The sequence below is a fragment of the Mustela nivalis genome, assembly GCF_964662115.1.
Source record: "Mustela nivalis genome assembly, chromosome: 15".
Lineage (NCBI taxonomy): Eukaryota > Metazoa > Chordata > Mammalia > Carnivora > Mustelidae > Mustela > Mustela nivalis.
Window position 1 is genome coordinate 11,333,400 of NC_139034.1, and position 11,370 is coordinate 11,344,769.

The window sequence follows — 11,370 nt, forward strand, 5'->3', positions numbered from 1 at the left end:
ATAGACACATCCATGACCTGTCTGGGGTCATGTGGCCTGCAGACTCTTGTTTGCCAAGTGGGAATAATCATAAAGACTTTCTTTAATTATATGAGGATTAGAGAAGATCATACACATTAACAACGCTAGCCCAATGCCAGTACTTATAAAAACATTACCTGGGTTTGCACAAGCAAATTCGTCTGTCCCCATTGGGTTTTCACAAGAGTTTTGATGAGCCAGAGCAGGGAAGTGGGGGCCCAGGACAGGAGATTGGCTGAAGCGGGGGACAGGCTCAGAGAAGCAGGGCTGCGTGGAACCTCCCGGTGAGCAGGTCAGCAACATCATGAGAACCACGGTCAGAGTGAGAACCACGGTCAGAGTGAAGCCACAAAAGCAGGGAGACTGTGCTGGGTAGGTGCATCTGCTTCCCAAATACCTTTTGAGTCCATTCGCTTCTACTCATCCTATTGCCACTGTCAGAGATCTGGGCACCTGGGATCCTCCAAGGGCCTCCTAACTCATTTCTCCACCTCTCCACCCCTGTTCCGTCCCTCTGCTCCTCCACTCCGAGGTAAGATCCACCTGGGCTTACAGCCCTCATGACTGCTCCTTGCCTTCAGTCTAAAGTCACAGGTCCTGCCACGGTTTCTGACACCTGCTGGATCTGGTCCCTCACATCCTGCCAGCCGGCCTCCTTCAGCCTTGCTGAAGACATTCTGTTTCTCCACCTTACCTTGCTCCCTGTGGTCCCTGGGTCTTTGCACATTCTGTTCTCCATGCATAGAACATTCTGACCCTCTCCCTGTTTTCTGGTGTCTTCTATTTATCTTTTAGACTCCTGGTTCTACATGTTTCTTCCTCTGGAAAGCCCTGCATGCCTTACCTGTCCAGCCCCAGACTGGGAGGATAACTACTCCAATCTCTAAGTTGCATAAAGGCACCTGACACGGTAGATGGCATACAGTGGAATTCAATACATGTTTGCTGAGTGAATGGATCTCCCTGCCAGAAGAGTTGTAGGTTCGCAGGCAGATTGTATTGAAATCATTTATGAGATGCTCTCATCTATGTTTTTCCCACCTGTGTCAGTCAGGATTCCACCCGGAAACAGATGGCTGAAACCTGGGTGGCTCAGTGGGTTGAGCCTCTGCCTTTGGGTCAGGTCATGATCTCAGGGTCCTGGGATCAAGCACCGCATCGGGCTCTCTTTTCAGTATGGGGTCTGCTTCCCCCACCCCCTCTCTCTCTGCCTGCCTCTCTGCCTACTTGTGATCTCTGTTTGTGAAACAAGTAAATAAAATCTTAAACAAAACAAAACAAAGGGGCGCCTGGGTGGCGCAGTGAGTTAAGCCGCTGCCTTCGGCTCAGGTCATGATCTCAGGGTCCTGGGATCGAGCCCCACATCGGGCTCTCTGCTCAGCAGGGAGCCTGCTTCCCCCTCTCTCTCTGCCTGCCTCTCTGCCTACTTGTGATCTCTATCAAATAAATAAATAAAATCTTAAACAAAAAAAACAAAACAAAACAAAAAAAAAAAAACCAGGGTAATCTAGAAGAGTGTGACCAAGGGACTTTTTATAAAGGTATAGCCAAGTTCGAGGGAATCCAACAAGGGAGGGCAAAAAACACCCGCCCTGGCACTAAGGACAGTGGGAAGCCACCATCTCCTTGGGCCCAACCAGACAAGAGGAGATGGGAGTTAGAGAAACTCGGAGCCATAGTCAAAGGAGAGGCCTATTTGGTATGAGCTGGGGCCTTTGGCAGAGGAAGGCAGCCCCTGCCCATCTGGGCTGTGCTCCCCCTTCTCTTACTCACGCCTCCATTGGCCAAAACCAACTGGCCAAGACCAGCAGACAGCCAGGGATGAGAAGCCCTGTCAATGCAGTCACAGATCTGTGGGCTCCGAGCAGAGTGGAGCAAGGTGGTGTGTGACTGCAGGGAGAGAGAAGATCCAGTTGTTCTGATCACTTATCTAATAACCTGTCCTTTCCTTGGAAAGGAATGATGTTGACTTGCCAATTGAATACAGATTCAATAGAAGTGATTTAGAAAACACTTTCATTTGGGGCGCTTGGGTGGCTCAGTCCCTTAAGCATCCGACTCTTGATTTCAGCCGTGGTCATGATCTTGAGGTTGTGAGATTGAACCCAGTGTGAGACTGCACGCTGGGCGTGGGACATACTTGGGATTCTCTCTCTTCCTCTCCCTCTGCTCTTCCACCTCTTAACTGAAAAGATTAAGATTTTTTTTAGGGCGCCTGGGTGGCTCAGTTGATTAAGCTTCTGCCTTCGGCTCAGGTCATGATCCTGGAGTCCGGAGACCGAGTCCTGCATCAGGTTCCCTGCTCTGCGGGAAGTCTGCTTCTCCCTCCGACCCTCTCCGCTCTTGTGCTCACTCTCTTTCTCTCTCATTCTCTGTCCCTAAAATGAATAAATAAAAAATCTTTTAAAAAATTAAGATTTTTAAAATGTTCTATTATTACATTTCTATTCTAAACGTTCTATTATTATAATTCTATTTGGACAGTCTTATTTGTCACATAATGAAAGTAGATTTAACATTGTAGTTTCAGTTTTAAAAATCTGCCTTGACATTTATCCCATACCGAGACATAACTCAGCCTCCAGTCTGCAGGTGAGCTTGCCCACTACCAAACAGGCTAAAGTCTGAGCAAGGACCTTTGTCTGGACTGAGAGGCATCTCTTTCTGCGGTATGAAACATCTCAGCAGGGACGGGTGTGAGTTTCCCCACTGTCTGTCCATTGGTCATGCAAATCAGATGTCAGACCCATGCAAATTAGATGTTGGACCCAGAGAAGCTTGCAATTAGAGGGTTAATATGTCGTCCCCTGGAAGATGTCAGCACAGAGTCAGGCCTCTCTTTCCGCTGCAACAGACGCGAGCTTCTTCACTTGCGATTCCATAAATAGCTTCCTGTCTGCTGAACCCTGGTGTGCTGGGATAATTCAAAAGTCAGACAGCATGCAAAGGCTCCCTGGGTGTATGAAAGGCTTGCAACACCACCTGCTTTGTCTGTATTTAGGTGCCTAGTTTGTTAGCTCAGAGTACTACAAGTTAAGGGTGGGGGCCAGATGCTACCCAGGACTCATTTAATCTAAAGGAACCCTAATATTCCAACAGAATCAGAGGAGCCACACCTGTGAGATTTTTGTGTTTGTCCTTCCTTCACTCTTCACCAAGCTCCAAGTGCTTTCCTGGAGGGGCTCCAGCTGTGAATAACCCCACATTTGTGGGATGTGGAGCCTGCTCTGTTTTGGGATGGCTTCGGTAGACCACGGGCACCCCCCCCCCCACAGTCACATGCTGAAACCCAAATCCCCTATATTGTGGCATTAATAGGTGGTTTTTTGTGAGATGAGTAGGTCAGGAGACTGGAGTCCTTATGATGGGATAAGTGCCTTTAGCAGAAAAGACAGAAGAAAGAAGATCTCTCTTCACCTCCAGGGGTCTCAGGAAAATGGTAGCCATCTGCTCGCAAACCAGGAAGAGGGCTCTCACCAGACAACTAGATCTGCAGACGCCTAGATCTTGGGCTTCCAAGCCTCCAGAACTTTCGAGAAAGAAGTGTTGGTTGTTCAAGCCAACAAGCCAGCCAGTGCAGGATATCTTGTGAATAGCAGCTTGAACTGGCTGAAACAGTGGGTGTGGGATGGGGGGTATAAGATGGACACTGTGTTAAGCACGTTTTCTCCAAGATTCTTTGAGTGAAACAGTTCACATCTGGTTTGTTTCTCCCACCATGGTAAAGAAACTGTCTATCCAGGAGAATTGGCTCAAATATGTATACATGTTGGATTTCCTAGTCCCCTTTGGGCTTCTCGTTCAAAATGTGGCTTTTGGAAGAACAACTTTGCCTAACAAATGTTGGGAGCAAAGCTGGGGAAGGGAGAGGAAGGAAAAGAAGGGGGTTGTGTCAGGGTGCTCTTGTAGGCCAGCAGTGATGGGTCCCTTTGTGTCACTGGCTCAGAGAGGTCAAGGCCATGTGTGTGCAATCTAGAGCAGGGCAGATGCCACAGCCACAGAACAACAGGATGCAGTGAGATCGGTCTCTCCAGTTGATGGGGCATCCGCCAAATCAAGCAGAGACAAGTACAGGAACTAAGGAGTGGGAGTTTGCTGTCAGAACCCAAAAGGTGTGTGGGGAGGGTGGGCACTGGCAGAGCCTGGGGAGCCCACTGGCAGTGTCTTTGCTGGGCTGGGGCCCCTTGTGAAGGTCCCAAGTCTGAAACTAACCAGCATAAGACAAAACTGGAAAGGGTGAGGGTGACGTGGCGTTGGATGCTCAGAGCCTGGACTGATCCCGGTTCCACTCTGCACTGTTGTGAAGGCACCTGTTACTGATCTTCCATTCTTTCCTCTGTAAACACAGCTTTCCTCAGAAGCTTTCAGCGAGGACTACCAGTGAGCCCATAGTAAGGTCTCAGGAAACGGGAGCAGTTGCCTTTATTAATGCAGGAATCAGTGAACTGGGTAGGGTAGATTTTCCAGAATCCACACACACAAACAGATGTAAATGCTGCCAGTCATGTGTTCTGGTGACATTTATTTTAAGCATCGTTGTGTTGGAGGGGCTGCCAGTACAAACATGACTAAGCCCTGGGCTTCCCTGGTGAAACTGGGGCACAGGGAGGGTCCTGGGATACAGGGAATGACATCCCCGCGCCTCCCTCTCCCCGCTCCCTCCCCAGAGTCTGGGGAGATGCAACAAGGAAGGCTATAAATAGCTAAGCAAATCAATAAGCAATGCACCCAATTAAAGATGGTTTTAATTATATGAGCCTGCCTGGCCACCAGACACTCAAGTCAAACAGAGTAAATGTAATTTCCTTGAAGCATCCCCTTCCCTAAGGTCGAAAGTTTATGGACCATCTCTAAGTCCCTCCAGAAAACACATCTCCGGTCTCACTGGTCTGCCAGTGTCCATGCAGCACGCCCCTTGGTCTTCCCTGAGGTTTCAGGAAGGCTCTGATTCTAGGCCAGTGGGGGGTCGGAGATGCCTTCTGCAGTGTCTTTCATCTACCAGCTTGAAATCAGCTAAGCAGAGCCTGGGAACAACTTGCCTGCCAGCCAACACACAAGCAGGGAGCCTCTGGTTATGGTCCTATAGGTATGGCGGGTGAAGGTTTCCCAGACTTCGAAAGTTCCCCCAGTCTAACTCTTGAGAGCAAGAACGTGTCTCTCTCCACGTTCATGGGGCAGGTCAGTATAGTGGCACTCTCAGACCGGGCGCCTGCCATGGGACCCTGTGTCAGGGGTCACATTCAGAGAGACAATCAATTCCTTAAAGAATATGACACCTCTGTTACTCAGGACCCAGTGGTCTGGGCTGGTTCAGTGCTCCCCACACCTCTAACCCCTCTTCAGGCCCCAGGGAGACACTTCACTCTCTTGCCCCACGACTCACATATTGAGCAGATCTGCATGCTGACACCAGGAGGGGCAGTTCCTTGGAGTCTAGGCAGAATCTGAACTGTGGAAGCTCAAGAGAAGAGAAGAGAAAGAGGAATGTATCAACTTGTCAAATCCTTCCTCTTCCCATAAATGCAATCAGTTCTTGCATAGCAAAAATCTCATTTCCCAGAGGGGCTGATGCCCATTTCTTTGCTTCTCCTCACCTCTGAGTCCTAGCTCCAGACAGGTGCTGGCTAGTAGGGTGTTCGCAGTAGAGGCTGGGGAGTGCTCCGCTCCTAGGGCTTTCAAATGTGTGTACATAAAGGTGGAAAATCAACATGGGCCAGATAATGACACGGAGTCTCAACCTTGACAATGAGATGGATCTTCAATGCTAGAGTTGTAACTGGCTTTATTTTTATAAAAATATTTAATAGGGTGTAACCACTTTTTCAAAAATATAAATAAAAGTTGCAATTTAATTTAAGTAATTTTGACTTACACTTTTGATATTCATGAATTATAACCTGCCTGCTTTTAAAATTCCTAGATGACTTTGTAAACTTCAGACTTTAAAGAATGAATGTTTTGAAAACACAAACTAATTTTAATTTACATTTTTATGAGCTAACATTCAGATTCTATATACTTAAAATACAATTCTTTATATTTTAAAATCTTTGGGGTGAATCATTGAGTATGAGTATAATCGAGATTGTGATGGGTATAGAAAGACAAAAATAGAGCTTAAAAAAGAAAAAGAGGATGAAAAGATAGAAAATCTTCAATCTGTTTAAATTTTTTAGAACTGGAACCAGTGAAATTTAGCAGACCTCTGGTGAACCTACCTCACAATAAATTTCTTTATTTAATGATGCTTTAATTACTAATCAAAACAATGGAAATGAAAATGAGAAAACTATTTGGATTCAATTGATAACTTGAAGAGGTCAAGTAAGATCTCTAAAACATACTCTCTACTCTCTAAAGATTTAATTATCAATCAAAACGATGAGGTTATAAGAGGGCTGTCGTTTCTACTCTTGTTAGGGTTTGATCCATGTTCAGGGTGATCCTGGCTGCTCAGATTCTTGTCAGCCAGCGTGGTCCTGCAGGGGTGTGGGGAGGTCCATGGGCATAGCTCCCCATGTTCTGAACCTGCGCTTTGCCACCGAGCCACCACCCATTGGATCAAATCCTCTCTAGGACAGTTTCCATTCAAGGTTACAGAGACACCGTTAACCAATAGCACATCCCGTTAAGAATCAGGAGTGAGGTACAATCTCAAAGTTTCTAGCACAGTGGCTTGCAAGAAACAGACCTTAATAATGTTTTCTAAATTTACTTGGAAATCACCAACAAGCATGCCCTTCTGTGGACGGGAGAGAAGCTGCTCATTCTTTAAATAAGTGTATGTTGAGCATCATTGTGGCAGGGACTGGAGGTGAAGACAAGGACCCGGGCTTCATGAAATCTGGTTGGTGGAGAAGACAGATGTGATTCAAAGAATTAGGCAAGCTGACAGAGGACTAGGATGAGAAAACGTGACTTCTCATCACAGACACTCACAGCCAGAGCTGCCTGGAGGAAGGAGCATGTGGTGACGACATCCTCCCCTCCCCCACCCCAGGAACCTGACCTTCTTCATGCTCCTTTCCCCATTTCTGATTCTCCCTCCCTCCGCAAGCCGCCCTGTGGGGTTATCTGCAAGAAACATGACATCCTTACTAGGAAGTGCCAGTATTCAAATAAATGGAAATTCAGAGCAGGGAGAATGCATCACAGGGCTTATATTAAAAATAATAATGATGATCGTGATGAATGCTCTTGTCCTTGGAGAAACAGGTTTGTGTCTCCATGTATGAGAAATGGCTGCCTGTAGCATCAGGGCTGTAAATGTGCTTTCCTGAGATTCTAGTGGGTGCTGTAAAAAAAAAAAGAAAAGAAAAAAAAAGGAAAGAAAGAAACAAGGCTGTGGGAAGACTGAGAAAAAAAAAAATAAGGGGCTGGAGCCGCAGATGGGTGGAAATCTCACTGATTCCTATAGAAATAGAGCATTTAAAATTAGCTTAGTATAAAAATAATCAGGGATGTGGGGTTGATTTTACTATCTATATTCCCCACTGCTTGATTCAGTTTCTGTTTTGAGAAATCTATCACGTATCCAGTTTTCTCCAAAGACTCAGTCCCTGCTCTGGGCCCCCGGAACAGCAGCCACTGCAGCTTCTTGAGGGTCTGTGGAGCTCCAGCCTGGGCCGTCAACCTGGTCCCTCACAGCCTGGGCTCTTGACCTCTGAGTCTCCTGTTGCCTGTGCCTGGCTGAATTCTTAGTTTCCTCTTTCACGGCATCTTGTTATATCCCCAAGTCCAGAAATCCTTGTGCCTTTTTATTTCATTGTATTTTATTTATCTTCCCCCTCCCCAAGACTAACGCCTAGAGCCACACAAGGGAGCCCAGGCCCAGGCCCCAATCATTAAGAACCAGGTAGGTAAATCTTTTAATAAAGTTGAAAGCACAGGGCAAGGGCTCAAGCTAGAAGGCTAAGGGCCTTCTGGTCATTGTGATACCTTGTGTGTTTATAAAGGAGTAGCATGGGTATAAATTTGTTCCAAGAAGTATGAACTGCAAGAAATGTATTCCTTCATTCTCCTCAGTCGTTCTATGCTGGTCCAGCCTCCCACCACTGCAACAGTGGCAGAGAAGACCTCTGCCACTTTGAGGGTGACCCATCACTAGGGAAACAGGAGACGCTGCTGTCCTTTGGAGAAGTCCCTGCCCTTCTTCTGTGCCTCTTGCCCATGAACCTGGGTACCTGCCAGGAAGGAAGTCTTGTTCAGGATCCGTGCTGAGGCTCTGGTCTCCCCACAGGCCAACAACCACTGCTGTTAGGGGCTCATCACCTCCACAGCCCCCCTGCAAGTGGGTTGGGACCCCACTTCAGCCTCCCTGGCGTGGAAAATTCCACTGTCCTGTCACAGGGCTCCTGCCCCTCATGACCTTCAGAGGCTACTCCTCTGTGTTTATTAACCCAAACTTTTAAAAAAAAGGGGGGTGCGTAATGCCCACATGCAAAATGAAGTTGGGACAAAGGAGGAAGGAGAGTGACTGTTTAATGAGCACAGGGTTTCCCTCTTGGGGCACTGCCAAGTGCAAGGGGTCAGGGTAGTCTCAGCTCTGAACCTTGTTGAACCCTCCATGACAGCTTCAATGAAACTCCACCATTTCCTGAGCTCAACAGGGTCCTGACCACGCATCCCGTTCCTGCCCCTTGGCCCAACCATAGGCTCAGCTCCTTCCAGAGGGGCTCCTCCAAGTCCCAAGCCAGGTCTCATGGTGGGGAGCGAACAGAAGCTCCAGGCGGTGTCCACGGCATCCTCCATTTCTTGTCCCCTGTTTCCTGTTTCCCTGGAGCTGGACTGAGTGCCTTCCACAGAGTGGGGGTGTCCTCAGACTTTCAGGACCACTCAGGGCCATGGCGAGGAGGGAATGTCTCCAGGGAAACCACACTAGGGCCACCTGGGCCCAGCCTCGGCTCAGGTTTCCAGGGAAGGCGTCTGTGCCATGTGGTCATCCCAGCAGGCTGCTGGCAGGTCACGCCAGCCTCCGTGAGACGTGGAAATGGGGTGGGAGATGGGGCCCAGCTGTGGAGTCACACGCAAGCCCAGCCTCAAGGAGAGCAGAGCACCAGGCACTTAAGAAGAGTTGGCTGATGGTGAACAAATAATAAGGCTTGCAGCTGATGGGAGGCTGGCCGGGCCAGGCAGTCTTTCCAAGCCCGAGGGCGTAGGTCCCATCATCCGCTTCTACTGACGATTCATTCCTGGGCCCAGGAGCCCCTGTCGGGGGCTCAGACTGCCCACAAACAATGGTAAGGGAAGGCAATCCTTTTCTTCCATCTTTCATTCGATCTTACTTCCTCCTATGTTTATTACAGTGATGGAATTCCTGCAGAAAGTCCTGAAGTTACGGAAGAGCAAGAGTTAGAGGTTTAAAGCCAAAGCTTGTCTAGTGACTCATTTGGTGGCTCATTCCGTTAAGCCCCAGACTCTCGATTCTGGCTCGGGTGACGATCTCTGGATGCTGAGACTGAGGCCCACGTGGGCTCCGCATGCAGCGGGAGATCTGCTTGGGTTCCCTTCCCTTTGCCCTTCCCGCCTGTTCACGCTGTCTCTCTCTCTCTCAACAAATAAATAAATATTAAAAAAAAATTAAAAACCCAACAACAACAAAGCTTTGTAGGTAAGAAACAGGGTGGCAAAGACAAAAGGCCAGCAGCAGGATACAGAACTTGGCCTTGGCCTGTAGCCTGGGAAATGAGCAAGGCTGTCATTAACCTAAGTCGTGGTAGTGTGGTAGTTGGGCCAATACCAATATTATGACCATTGCTAATCAGAAGATGCTACTATGGCAGGGCTGGAGGGCCTCTCGGGGTCTGAGACTGCCTCGTAGGTACGTGAAACCTGGACGTCCAGCAGGACAACAGGGTTCTTGAGAGACAGAGCAGAGCCACCGCAGGAGAACTCCCAGGCCTTGGAAGAAAGATGTATAATAAAAACCAGGAAGCACTCCGCCAACAGCACTGCCCCCCACGGCAGCTGGTGGCCCGGGCTGTTGGTCTCCACAGCTGAGTCAGAGCTTGGGTTAGAGGACAGGAGCCTTTCCAGGTCCTTGCTTTATACCTGCAGGTCTCTCACGGCTAGAACGCTCCAGCCTGACTGTGCCCTGGGGAATGTGGGCAGAAGAAGGCGGGCACCCCCAGCCTGGGCAGTGGTGATGTCACTTCCATCCATCTACAGGCACCCTGATTTGCCCCCAGGGAACCCTCAGGCACGTTTGGAGGGTTTTCAGACTTCAGTAAAGATCAACAAATGCTTTATTGATACGGGGTTGGCACATCACCTCAGTATCCCTCTCACAGGAGGACATAGAGCAAATCTGCCATTACCGTGGGTGATGACAGAGACCAGTGTCGCTGGGCCCGTGTGGGACCTCTGTTTCCTCATGACTCCATGGGCCATGGACTAGTGAGGCCAAGGATACACACGCCAGGCCTGAGCTCAAATTCAAGTTTGATTTAGATCTGTAAAATGTTGGGGAAAGTGTTTAATCTCCCCGAGCCTCAGCGGACCCACAGAATAAGGTAGAGAACATCATAGTCACCAGAATTTCTTTTGGCAGAGAATACGTGGAATTTGTGTGTGAGAGGCGCTTTGTGGTCAGGTGTGAACCCTCAAAAAAAAAAAAAAAAATCTGTCCAGGGAAACTGCCTTCTGAAGAGGAGGGGTCTGGTTAAGGGGAAGCCGAGTTGTCTGTCAAGCCAGCAGAACAACCGGGCATGTCAGTACATAAGACACATTTGGGGGCAGGGGAAAATCTGCTGGGAGAGAACCCAAGGCCTCCCCGGTCCCCACCACCACCGCCACTTGCCCTGGCTGGCCAGAAAGGCCTCCAGGGGCTAGACAAGCCTTTGCGGGAGTTTCATGAGGTTGTTCAAGGGTATGTGAGATAAAGACCTCCCTCAGGAGCCCACAAACTTCCCCTATGACTCCCCAAGGCCCTCCCCGGAGCCAGCCCCCTGTTCTGCTGCAAGGAGGGGCTTGCGGTATGGAGTAAGCAGGAACACGGATAGCCCCCAGACAGTTAGGGGCCCTGGTCTAGATCCCTGCAGGGAGCCAGCGCCGCCCTCTGCAGGCAGTGTAAGTCCGGACCACACAAGGGGGGTGCTGCTTGCAGGGCCGCCGCCTCCAGGCACTCGACCCAGAGCTCCTAGACACCTGTACCTATTTTCTGACTTCACCACTCCTGGATGAGAACTAGCTTGTCTGCTACACCTCCCACGGGGCACTTTTTTATTGGATTTTGGGTTACGTTCATGCTGTTGAAATTGTTACTTCACCGTGTGCGGCTTGAGCTCCTTGAGGGGCGGGGCTCCCCATTCACCCCTGCACCCCTCACAGGCCTAGATGTGCGCTTCCGCC

At 49.1% G+C, this 11,370-nt stretch overlaps 1 long non-coding RNA gene across 3 annotated transcripts in view; it reads left to right on the plus strand.

Moving 5' to 3' along the window:
- LOC309848780 overlaps positions 1–9,784 on the plus strand; it is a 43,014-nt gene extending 33,230 nt beyond the window's left edge. Inside the window, exons 3-4 of one of the 3 annotated variants that reach the window (XR_014303261.1) lie at positions 7,818–7,876; positions 9,327–9,341. This is a non-coding gene — a long non-coding RNA (uncharacterized lncRNA). Of the gene's footprint in view, positions 1–7,817; positions 7,877–9,326 lie in introns of all 3 variants that reach the window. The other 2 variants (XR_014303259.1, XR_014303260.1) reach the window with 2 other exon arrangements.
- Positions 9,785–11,370: the final 1,586 nt, after the last annotated feature.